General features: G+C 38.7%; 1 protein-coding gene and 1 pseudogene across 1 annotated transcript in view; one reads left to right on the top strand and one right to left on the bottom strand.

The window, feature by feature from the left end:
* LOC133226772 (olfactory receptor 51F1-like) overlaps positions 1–13,276 on the bottom strand; it is a 460,311-nt gene that overhangs the window by 305,801 nt on the left and 141,234 nt on the right. The gene's annotated exons all lie outside the window — the stretch shown is intronic.
* On the top strand, positions 8,251–9,380 carry LOC133261560 (olfactory receptor 52J3-like; annotated as a pseudogene).

Genomic DNA, 13,276 nt, shown 5'->3' with positions numbered 1-13,276 from the left:
ATACTTTAAAATAACCTACAATGAAAATTAATCTGAAAAAGAATATGTCCCAAGGAACCACTAATTTACTTTCTGGTCTAACAAATGTCCCTATTTTGGATTTTCCTACGAATGTAATTCTGTCCTTTATCGAGCCCATCTTTAGTCTTTCCCATTCTGTTGAAGATATTAAGAGGAGGTGGCAAGAATACACAGAAGAACTGTACAAAAAAGGATCTTCATGACCAAGATAATCAAAATGGTGTGATCACTCACCTAGAGTCAGACATCATGGAATGTGAAGTCAGGTGGGCCTTAGAAAGCATACCTACAAACAAAGCTAGTGAAAGTGATGGAATTCCAGTAGAGCTATTTCAAATCCTGTAAGATGATGCTGTGAAAGTGCTACACTCAATATGCCAGCAAATGTGGAAAACTCAACAGTGGCCACAGGGCTGGAAAAGGTCAGTTTTCATTCCAATCCCAAAGAAAGGCAATACCAAATAATGCTCAAACTATGGGACAACTGCACTCATCTCACACACTAGTAAAGTAATGCTCAAAATTCTCCAACCCAGGCAGCAATACATAAACTGTGAACTTCCAGATGTTCAAGCTGGTTTTAGAAAAGGCAGAGGAACCAGAGATCAAATTGCCAACATCCGTTGGATCATGGAAAAAGGAAGAGAGTTCCAGAAAAACATCTATTTCTGCTTTATTGACTATGCCAAAGGCTTTGACTGTGTGGATCACAATAACCTGTGGAAAATTCTGGAAGAGATAGGAATACCAGACTACCTGACCTGCCTCTTGAGAAATCTATATGCAGTTCAGGAAGCAACAGTTAGAACTGGACATGGAACAACAGACTGGTTCCAAATAGGAAAAGGAGTACGTCAAGGCTGTATATTGTCACCCTGCTTATTTAACTTCTATGCAGAGTACATCATGAGAAATGCTGGGCTGGAGGAAGCACAAGCTGGAATCAGGATTGCTGGGAGAAATATCAATAACCTCAGATATGCAGATGACACCAACCTTATGGCAGAAACTGAAGAGGAACTAAAAAGCCTCTTGACGAAAGTGAAAGAGGAGAGTGAAAAAGTTGGCTTAAAGCTTAACATTCAGAAAACTAAGATCATGGCATCTGGTCCCATGACTTCATGGGAAATAGATGGGGAAACAGTGGAAACAGTGTCAGACTTTATTTTTTGGGCTCCAAAATCACTGCAGATGGTGACTGCAGCCATGAAATTAAAAGATGCTTACTTCTTGGAAAGAAAGTTATGACCAGCCTAGATAGCATATTCAAAAGCAGAGACATTACTTTGCCAACAAAGGTCTGTCTAGTCAAGGCTATGGTTTTTCCTGTGGTCATGTATGGAGGTGAAAGTTGGACTGTGAAGAAAGATGAGCACGGAAGAATTGATGCCTTTGATCTGTGTTGTTGGAAAAGACTCTTGAGAGTCCCTTGGACTGCAAGGAGATCCAACCAGTCCCTTCTAAAGGAGATCAGTGCTGGGTGTTCTTTGGAAGGACTGATGTTAAAGCTGAAAGTCCAATACTTTGGCCACTTCATGCAAAGAGTTGACTCATTGGAAAAGACTCTGATGCTGGGAGGGATTGGGGGCAGGAGGAGAAGGGGACGACAGAGGATGAGATGGCTGGATGGCATCACTGACTCGATGGACATGAGTTTGGGTGAACTCCAGGAGTTGGTGATGGACAGGGAGGCCTGGCGTGCTGCAGTTCATTGGGTTGCAAAGAGTTGGACATGACTGAGCAACTGAACTGAACTGAACTGATGAATGTAATTTGCCAACAAAGGTCCATCTAGTGAAGACTATGGTTTTTCCAGTAGTCATGTATGGATGTGAGAGTTGGACTGTAAAGAATGCTGAGTGCTAAAGAGTTGATGCTTTTGAACTGTGTTGAAGACTCTTGAGAGTCCCATGGACTGCAAGGAAATCCAACAAGTCCATCCTAAGGAAATCAGTCCTGAATCTTCATTGGAAGGACTGATGTTAAACTGAAACTCCAATACTTTGGCCACCTGATGCAAAGAGCTGATTCATTTGAAAAGACCTGGATGTTGGGAAAGTTTGAAGGAGATGACAGAGGATGAGATGGTTGGATGGCATCACTGACTCGATGGACAAGAGTTTGAGTGGGCTCCGGGGACTGGTGATTGTGTCCATGGGGTCACAGGGAGTTGGACACGACTGAACAACTGACCTGAATTATAACTGATTACATATAATGCTGGTATGTATATTCTTGTATATATTTTTGTATGGACACATTTTCCCTTCGTTTGGATATTTATTTTAGAATGGAATTCTTGAATTATACAGGAACTCTAAGCTTAACTGCTTAAAGAATTTTGCCAGACTTTTCCAAAGTAGCTTCAAATTTTATATTCTCACAGTAGTGTATGAGGATTCTAGTTTCTCCACCTTCTCAACAACACTTGTTTCATTTTTTAATTCTAACTGTTTTAGTGAGTATGAAATGATATTTCATTGTGGCTCTGAATATCATTTCACTAATGACAAGCATTTGTTCGTGTTCGTATTGGCTATTTGTGTATTCTCTTTAAGAAATGTCTATTCAGATCTCTCAGTTATTTTTAACTGTTTTTTTTGTGTGTGTGTGTGTCTTTCTATTATTTTAGATATTTTAGACATAAGGCTCTTATCATATAGATGATTATAGATATTTCCTCCCAATTTTGGTGTTATAATTTCATTTCTTGGTGATATCCTTTGAAGCATAAAATTAGTTAATTTTGATGAAGTCTATTTTTTTTTTTTTTTTACTTTTGTAGCTCATGCTTCTGGTGTCCTAATAATACTCTGCCAAATCTGAGATCATTAAAATTTTACTCTATTTTTTATTATAAGAATTTTACAGCTTTATCTCTTTCAGTAATACATTTGACTCACTTAAAGTTAATTTTTATGTATTGTGAACTAAGATTTTTATTTTTTTTAAATAAGACTATGTTCAGGTGGTAAGGAGGAGGAAGAGGAGGAGGAAGAGTCTGGAGCTTTCAAGGAGGAGAAAAGGACAAACTTTTTTTTTTCTCTAAGCCCAGAGTTAATGATTACATAACAAAACAACTCATCCTGCTCAAGAATATGTTTTTCCCTTAAATTCTGTACCAGTGATTACATGATGCTTTTGAACTGTGGTGTTGGAGAAGACTCTTGAAAGTCCCTTGGACTGCAAGGAGATCCAACCAGTCCATTCTGAAGGAGATCAGCCCTGGGATTTCTTTGGAAGGAATGGTGCTAAATCTGAAACTCCAGTACTTTGGCCACCTCATGCGAAGAGTTGACTCATTGGAAAAGACTCTGATGCTGGGAGGGATTGGGGGCAGGAGAAGAAGGGGATGACAGAGGATGAGATGGCTGGATGGCATCACTGACTCGATGGGCATGAGTCTGAATGAACTCCGGGAGTTGGTGATGGACAGGGAGGCCTGGCGTGTTGTGATTCATGGGGTCGCAAAGAGTCGGACACAACTGAGCGACTAAATTGAACTTAACTCAACTTAAGGGAAAAACATATCCTTGAGCAAGATGAGTTGTTTTGTTGTATAATCATTAGCTCTGGGCTTACAGAGAGACAGAGAGGAAAATATAAAAAATAAAAGAAGTTTACCCTTTCTCCTTCTTGAGAACTCCAGACCTCTATCTCTTCCTTGGGTATCCCAGACTTACCAACCTGCCTAGGAATTGACTCTCTCAGTTATGAGGTTGGAAAGAAACAAACTATCAGTGAAGAGAAAGAGTAAAATCTAAAGCAAAAGAAAAAAAAAAAACTTTTCATATTTTTTAAAACATTTTAAATTAAATTAGTTTATTCTCTGTGTAGAATGTTGGTAACACATAGAATTGGGCCATATATTCACATGAAGATACAATAATATATATATTTTCACATATGTCAAGTATAGATGAACTAACTGTTTTATCTCCACTTTTTAACTTTTATTTACATACACTTCAGTCTGCTTCTATATCCTTTGGAGTTTTGGGCCTCTAGAGTAGAATCTTGAAGTTTGTGAGCCGTCCCTGGGGACTCAGTCCCAGAGCTCTGTGCAAAGTTTCGGTCTTTTCTTAGAAATATCTCTTGAATACTCAACCTCTAATATAAATGTGCCCTCCATGCCCTTTTCAGAGTGAGGGGTAAGTACTGTGCCGCTTGATGCTGTGAATAAGACCCCTGCACAAATGAAAAAGGTGAATCAGCTGCTGATTTCTGGTGAATAGATCTCTCTAGTAAATGGAGAGACACACGGGCAGAACAGGCTGAGAATGGATCATGTTGCCAGACTGCACTAGGTAGGAAAAAATAATATGTTTTTAAATGGTGATAAGCTTATTCTTTGGAGAAGGAAATGGCAACCCACTCCAGTACTCTTGCTTAGAAAATTCTATGGATGGAGGAGCCTGGTGGTGTACAGTCCATGGGGTCACAAAGAGTTGGATATGACTAAGTGACTTTACTTTCACTTTCAAGCTTATTCTTTAAAATGCTCAGAAAGACCCAAGGCATGAAATATCATCTTGTCAATCACACTACATATAAGATATATTTCTCTGGCAGTAGGAAGGATTGAAGCTAGTGGTGATCCACTGTTGAAGGTGGACTCCTAGAGTTGCTACAAAATAAGCAACAGGGACTCTATAGCCTTGGACTTGGCCATGGCCATCACTTTTCTACTGGGCAGTGGCATTTTAATTGCCCAGTTTGCTTATGTATTTATAGATCACAAACAAGAGTCAGTGCACTCGGCAGCAATAGTTCTGTCTCTGTTAGACTGAATTCACAAAAAAAGGAAAGTTTGTTTTTTTCACCATGGTATGTTTTCTATATCAAAAGAGAATAAATTAAAAATGTAATAAAGTTAAACAATGACAAGGACAAAAAGGAAGAATCTCTATGCCTTATTTTGAATTACAACTGCTGTAACACAACCCCGGGGCAACTTTCTTTACCTCATTTTGAGTATTTTGAGTGGTTTGATTCATTCTGTAGCTTTATTTTTTAAAAGTGTAGTTGTTTTACACTTCTGTGTCAGTTCCTATTGTACAGCAAAGTGAATGAGCCATATGTTTACACATATCCCCTCTTTTTTGGATTTCCTTCCCACTTTAACAGTTTAAGAAGGTTCTCTTTTTTCCACACCCTGTTAAGCATTATTTTTTGTAAATTTTTTGATGGGGCCTGCCGGGAGCCAGCATATTGCATATTGAGTGCATATTGCATATTGAGTGCAGCACTTTCCACAGCATCATCTTTCAGGATCTGGAATAGCTCAACTGGAATTCTATCACTGCCGGGAGCCAGTGTGAGGAACTCCACCCATGACAAAGGTCATGAGGAAGGAGGCTTGGCATACGCAAAGGCGGGATCGAGCCTCAGGAGTCCCCCATCTACCCCCAAAACCAGAGTCTGCCTACTTTCTGCTTTGTGCTTTCACCTACACCTCTGACTTTATGGGGGGCTGTCCCCCACTACCTCTCTCTGAAAAAAGAGTTAGCTTACAGCTCCAGTTAATAATTCCTGGGTGTGACAGTGTTTAACCTACAAACTCCTTTGGAAATCCTCTAGCCTGCCTGAATAGGTTTTTCCAGCCACATGTGATTGTTCAGAGCCTCCCAACTGTGAAAAGGAAGGAGATGTTCTAAACTGTCTAAACACAGATTCTTTTGATTAGTTAAAAGATTGATTAGAAATTGTATTGGTGAAGGGATTTTCACTTGTTGGGCCAATGTTTGCTGCTAAGTTTCCATATCCCTTACCTGCTGTGTCCCTGGCAGTGTATTGATTAATATAATTGGTGTAAGTAGTAGCTTTAATGTTTGTAACCTGGGACCCTTGAGTTAATTCTTTTTCTTGTTATGGCCCACCACACCTTTGCTCTGTAGGAATGCAACTTTATCTAAATGCTTTTGGAGTGTGGCTCCTGACCAATTACCTTTAGAGAAAAATAAGTTTTCTGAAGAAAGGGTCTTAAAATGTTAACAGGCCTCCGGGCCAGAAGATGATGCAAATCACCTAAGCTTTTGCATATGATAAGTTTGCAGGAAGAAAGCCTGGCTTGCTGCATGACTCTACCCCTTCCCCCATTATCCTCTATGCATAACTTAAGGTATAAAAACTACTTTGGAAAATAAAGTGTGGGCCTTGTTCACCGAAACTTTGTCTCCCCATGTCGTTCTTTCTCTCACCTTCTGGCTGAATTATTCAGCCTCTTTTCTCCACTAAATTTCCTCACTGAGCTATCCTTATTTCAGCCTCTTTTCTTCACTGAAATTTCCTCACTGAGCTATCCTCATCCTATTACTCTTTATATCTTTGATAAATATTTAAATAAATAGGTCGCCTATGCCGTCTCTCCTTCGAATACCCTGGATCAGCCGGGGCTGGACCCCGGCAGGGGCCCATTCTGACCAGTGTGAGGTGATATTTTATTGTAGTTTTGATTTGCATTTCTCAGTCACGATAGTATGGTACTGGCACAAAAACAGAAATATAGATGGATGGAGCAGGCCAGAAAGCCCAGAGATAAACCCACACAACTATGGTTACCTAACCTATAACAAAGGAGGCAAGAATACACAGTGGAGAAAAGATAGTCTCTTCAATAAGTGGTGTTGAGAAAATTGGGCAGCTACATGTAAAAAGAGTGAAATTAGAGACTCCCTAACTCCAATACTTTGGCCACCTCATGTGAAGAGTTGACTCATTGGAAAAGACCCTGATGCTGGGAGGGATTGGGGGCAGGAGGGGAAGGGGACAACAGAGGATGAGATGGCTGGATGGCATCACCAACTTGATGGACATGAGTTTGGGTAAACTCTGGGAGTTGGTGATGGACAGGGAGGCCTGGGGTGCTGCGATTCATGGGGTCGCAAAGAGTCAGATACGACTGAGCGACTGAACTGAACTGAACACCATATACAAAAATAAAGTCAAAATGGATTCAATACTTAAATGTAAGGCTGGGCGCTAAAAAACTTTTAGAGGAAAACAGTCAGAACACTCTTTGTGATAAATCACAGCAAGATCTTTTTTGACCTATCTTCTAGAGTTATGACAATAAAAACAAAAATAAACAAATGGTACCTAATTAAGCTGAAAAGTTTTTGCACAGCAAAGGAAACCATAAACAAAGCAAAAAGACAGCGTGAAGAATGGGAGAAAATATTTGTAAATGAAGCAACTGACATAGGATTAATCTCCAAAATATGTAAACAATTCTTGTAGCTCAATATCAAAACAAAAAACCCAAATAAAAATTGGGCAGAAGTCCTAAATAGACATTTCTCTAAGGCAGACGTACAGATAGCCAACAAACACATCACAAGATGTTCAACATTCTGCTGTATTTTGAAAGCATTTCTCTAGTATCTTTCTCCACATCTTTAGTTCACTGCCGAGGTAGATTCTTCTCTATTGAGACTCAGATATCCCAGAGAGCTACCAAAAATACCTCCTCTAGTACAAAAATGATCTTTTTAGGCTTTCAGATTTTTCTATCTACTTCCAGTGTATTGAACTGGTAGGAGGAGTAACCAAGCAAGTGTTGGCTCAACAGCAATGGTAAAATTAACTCAAGTAAAATTAACAGCTATTCTGAGAGTACCTGATAAGCTATGGACAGAGAAGAGTGTAAATGACACTAGAAAACACTCCCCTTCTCCAAATGATACTCTGTGCAGTCTGTAACTCATGAACAATGGTTGCCTCTGCTCCTGGCCAGGCATCTCAAGGAGTCAGTAATTTGTCTGAGAACATGTAGCTGTGTCTTTTATGATCTGATTTGGTATCTGTGAGAGGCTACTGGGCTTGGGTCAGAATTTTTCCATGTACGTCTCTATGTGAATAATGGGGAATCAGAAGAATTCAGGCTTGAATTGTACAAGCTCCTATACACCTATATCTATAATTTATTTTCATTATGGACCCCTTGAAGGCATTTTTGAATGCCTCTGTAATGCATTAACTTCTTCTTTTGTGTAGTCTTGATTTTTCTAGAGTCACTTACCAGAGTGGATTTCCCCAAATAGAATCACATCCAATTCTCTTTCAAAGTGAATGGCATGGTCTAATTATTGGCACTCTGCACTGAGCTTGCTGTAAGCCTTCACATTTGGAATTAGAGCTCAATCAGCAGGCAGAATAAAAACTGAATATGACTCTGACCTGGTATATTAAATGCTAGGGGGAACGACTCCATACATGTGATTCAGTAACAGGCCTACTTACCTAGTAAACATGACATAAACTCTGTGCTGACACACTGAGCTAGGAATTGATGAAACAGATCATTCTCCCTCTGATCTCTCTCTCTCCCCCTCTCTTTCACTTTTTCTGTCGACAGGAGCCAGAGAACCAGATTCACTTTCTTCGACAAGTGACACGATGACATATCACAATGGGAGCACTTTTCATCCAATCACATTTTTCCTCATTAGAATCCCAGGTCTGGAAGAGGTCCATGGCTGGATCTCCCTGCCTTTCTGCTCTGTTTACCTTGTGGCTTTACTGGGCAATGTCACAATTCTGTTAGTCATCAAGATGGACCAGACCCTCAGGGAGCCCATGTTTGACTTCCTGGCCATTTTTTCAACAATTGATTGGCCCTTTCAACAACCTCAGTACCCCATATGCTGGGTATCTTCTGGTTTAATGCTCATGAGATCAACTTTGGAGCTTGTGTGGCCCAGATATTCCTGATTCATGCTTTCACTGGCATAGAGGCTGGGGTCCTGGTAGCAATGGCCTTTGACTATTACGTGGCAATCTGTGCTCCACTCCACTACACAGCCATCCTGACATCCCGGGTACTCATGAGCATCACTTTGTACATTGTAATTTTTACAGTCTTGCTCACACTTCCCATGATCTATCTCATCTACCACCTACCCTTTTGCCAGGCTCATGCAATAATACCTCATTCCTACTGTGAGCACATGGGAATTGCAAAACTGTCCTGTGGAAACACCCGTGTCAATGGTATTTATGGGCTCTTTGTGGTCTCTGTTTTTCTCCTAAACTCAGTCCCTATTGGCATGTCCTATGTTTATATACTCCGGGTTGTTTTCTGTCTGCCATCCCAAGATGCACAGCTAAAAGCCCTAAGCACATGTGCCTCCCATATTGCTGTCCTCTGTGTTTTCTATATCCCCTCACTCTTCTCTTTCCTCAGCCACCGATTTGGACACAACATACCCCACTATATTCACATTCTTGTTGCCAACCTCTATTTGGTTATCCCACCATTGCTCAACCCCATCATTTATGGTATGAGGACCAAACAAATATGGGGGCGAGTCTTTTATATGTTATTAAAAAATAAAACACCTACCGTATTGTTTTACTAAGGATTTTGATTCTTTAGGAAAATTTGTGTGTTCTTGTCTTAACAAGTATCTCCTGGTTCTGACCTATTGCTGCCAGATTGCAACACAAGTTGGTTTGTTCCTGACTGCTGACTAATGAATTTTAGAACTTGTGGAAACTCACTGGAACTTTAGTTCAAAGGTTAATGAGCTGTCCTGAAAGTGAGTTGTGTGACCCCTATTTGTATGTTATCATACATTGTCCTTGATAACGTGAAATTTCTTCTTTTCTGGAGATGATTTACTAAATTGTGTGTTTATTGCTCTATAATTAGAGAAATGGGGTGCTAGAACTTTGACCCTGTTTCCTGTGTCCACTCATTCATTCATTCATTCATGTTTTACTCAATTTGTACTCATTTGTGTTTATTGTATGTCTTCAATGATTCTTATCACTAAGGATAAATCAATGACCCCAACGAACAGGAACATCTATTCTTATGAAGCTTGCATCCTGCTGTACCCTTAAAAAAAGCCAGGCTCATAGTTTCAATAAAAATTATTACCAACTCTGTATCCTGAAGTGGAAAGGTCTGCCAAACATGTAACACTCAGTGTAATGAGAAGCCAAAACAAATATAAAATTTAAATACAATTTCTCACTAATGTCATCAGTGCCATTTAGGTGATTTTTTTTCTTTGCAGTCTAGCTCATAATGTAAATGTGGTCTTGAGGTTTATTACATATAGCATTGCTGTCTACACTATGCATGCTGGACTTTTTTCTATCATTTTATTGCCTTGTTCTCTCAATCTACACTTGACCCTGAAATATTCCATCCTCAAATCCAAGACCTCTCTTTCTAAACCCATGATCTATCCCTAATGCCTTCACTGACTTTAATGTACAAATTATCAGATACACTAAGATTAGTCAATTTTTTATATGACCAAAGACTTTTGATTGATTCAATAAGATTTTCCAAGACCAAACAATAAGCTTTTGCATCATCAAACTTGTTACATTACTTTATTTTCAAAGAATCATTTTCTTTTTCAGTCTCTTAACAAATAAAACTAAAGTAAAAATATAATAAATATCTTTGTTTCTACAATTCACACATTAATGACTTTTAACATTGCGCTCATCTCAGAGATAAAGCTTAATAAATATGTATACAGAATTAAACTTGAAATCATCTTTAACACTTTCTTTAACATCATCTGTTATGTTTCTGATGATGTTTAACATCATCAACTGTTTCTTTAAATCATCTTTAACACTTTAATACAGCTTCTCTGCTATTTTTCTTGAGACAAAATTTATCATGTGTTTTTCTGACATCACAGTACATAAATTTTTAGCTCTACAACCAGTCACACTATTTTAGTTATTAATTCATTTAGATTAAAATATTTTGTTTTATAGCATTGATTTTATTTACCTATCCATTGATTAATAGGTATTCATATTAATTTCCAACTAGAAATATGTTGCATATTCTTTTATTTCTATGAACAATTTTTAGATCATTTATCCAGGGTTTACAATTTAATATAGAATTGTTGGTCAGCAGGACTGTTAATAATTAGAACATAATTCTGCTTTCCTGACCTTTGTTTTTGATCACTTTTTTAAGCTTTACATTTTCAAATATTTCTTTTCTCTAACTTTCATGCTTCCCTAATTTAACTTTGTTTCCTAACATTAACTGCTGAAGTGTTTGCTTTCTAATCACACTAAATTCTAGCTTTACTACTTTACTACTCTGAACAACAAAAAATTCAGGCTTATTTGCTTTTTTCTGTTGTGTGACTTTTAGGAATTGCAATTCCAGTGACTTAACAAAGTGCATCTAACTCCTTGGAACTCCTTTTCTGACCTCCTGGCAGTGCTGTCTCCAGTCTAGCATTTGATCTCAGGAGTAAAGCCAGATTGAGAATCAGAAGGCTTGGCTGGTTGATAAAATAATACTGCACTTAATATGGATATTCATCAATGTCTTCAAATGGGAGATTTTTAATTCTCTCTACAGAAGTAATCTCCATTCATTTTCCCATAACACTTTGCCATAGGTTCTGTTGTTCCTCTTCTAAATTGGAAAAAGTGGTGGCAGTACAGAACAAAGTGGCTTGAATTCATGCAGTATCACAATAAGCCTGTGATTGTCTGCTGCACCAAATAAATGAGAACATGAAAAAGAGATACTATCACACATCATGAGTCAGATTGCAGCTTCAAGCAAAACCATGAAGATTAACTGATTCTGAGGATACCAACTCCTCAACCTCCCAGCTATTTCTGAAAATTAGAAACCAATTTTTATGGTTAGAGAGACCCACTCGCTGAAATGGAAGGTAGGCTTGAGGTGCCTTGGAAGGCATTCAGAACAATCAGTGCCTACCACAATACATGTATTTTTAAGTGTGTATGAAGTTATAAGCTCATGTGTAAGTGAAGACTGTACAGTATGATTCTGGAAACTTTAACAGGCTTGTTGAAACATGAGATAGGCTCAATATCTCAAAACTGAAAATGTAGGCAGTATAATGTATCAAGGGACTTCCCTGGTGGCTCAATGGTAAAGAATCTACCTACCAAGCTAGATAAGCGAATTTGATCCCTGGGTCAGAAAGATCCCCTGGAGGAGACAACCCATTCCAGTATTATTGCCTGGGAAATCCCATGGACAGAGGAGCCTGGTGGGTTACAGTCCATGGGGTCACCAAGAATTGGACAGGAGTTAGTGACTGAACACCACCACCACTATAATATATTGAATAATAGCACAGATTTGGAATCAGACATTTGGGTTCAAATTTTACCTTTGTTGTTTCTAAAAATATTCCACAGTTCAAGTTTTCCATCTGTATAAGCAGATGAGCATAGTATCTATATCATAGGGCTATTTCAAAGACTAAAAAGATGAACAAAATTAAATGCACTTTGAAGATACCTCTTAGGCTTCCCTCATAGTCCAGCTGGTAAAGAATCTGCCTGTGATGCAGGAGACCCCGGTTCAGTTCCTGAGTTGGGAAGATCCACTGGAGAAGGGATAGGCTACCCACTCCAGAATTCTTGGGTTTCCCTTGAGGCTCAGCCGATAAAGAATCTGCCTGCAATGTGGGAGACCTGGGTTCAATCCCTGGGTTGGGAAGATTCCCTGGAGAAGGGAAAGGCTACCCTCTCCAGTATTCTGGACTGAAGAATTCCATGGACTACGTCCATGGGGTCTCAAAGAGTTGGACAAGACTGAGTGGCTTTCACTTTCACTTTCACTTACTTAATAACACATTAAGTAAAAGCAAACCTAGCTGGGACAATTGGGATAAGGGCCTCTGATAAGAAGGTCTCATGGGGGAAAAAAAAAAAATGTGAAAATGTGGTTGTGTATAACCTAAAATGTATAACATTTTAGGTTATAAATAAAACATAAAACAAACAAAAACTAATCTTACTTAACTTTACTCAAACATTAACAGGAATTTTGTCTCACCCTTGGACAAAGTGCAAATGTTGGTTTGAGTACCCTGTCACCAAGACGTTGGTCTGATATTTTTTGATACCAGGGAATAAGTTTCTTACAATATTTCAGGGCTGACATTCTGTGACTCATCTTGGTTCTAAGGCTTGCTCTTGGCTTGGTCCTAAGACATCTAACTAGCAACTCCTCAGGAATAGATGCTTCCTCATTTCCAAACAGCAGAAAAAGGGGTATGATCTTGCCTAACCTTTTTCAGTTTATGTTCTAAAATTCACTCTAACTGAACTTATCAGTTATATGCACAAGATCTCCAAGAAAATGCCATGCTCAAATGTATATATCTTCAATTGTTTTAGAAAATATATATGTGTGTGTGTATATATGCACTATATATATATATATACACACATGCAAATGCATTTTTATGTATATATACATATATATTTCCACTTC

The sequence above is a fragment of the Bos javanicus genome, chromosome 15 (genome assembly GCF_032452875.1).
Source record: "Bos javanicus breed banteng chromosome 15, ARS-OSU_banteng_1.0, whole genome shotgun sequence".
Classification (NCBI taxonomy): domain Eukaryota; kingdom Metazoa; phylum Chordata; class Mammalia; order Artiodactyla; family Bovidae; genus Bos; species Bos javanicus.
The sequence above is the reverse complement of the archived record's forward strand: the minus strand, read 5'-3'. Positions and strand labels throughout refer to the sequence as shown.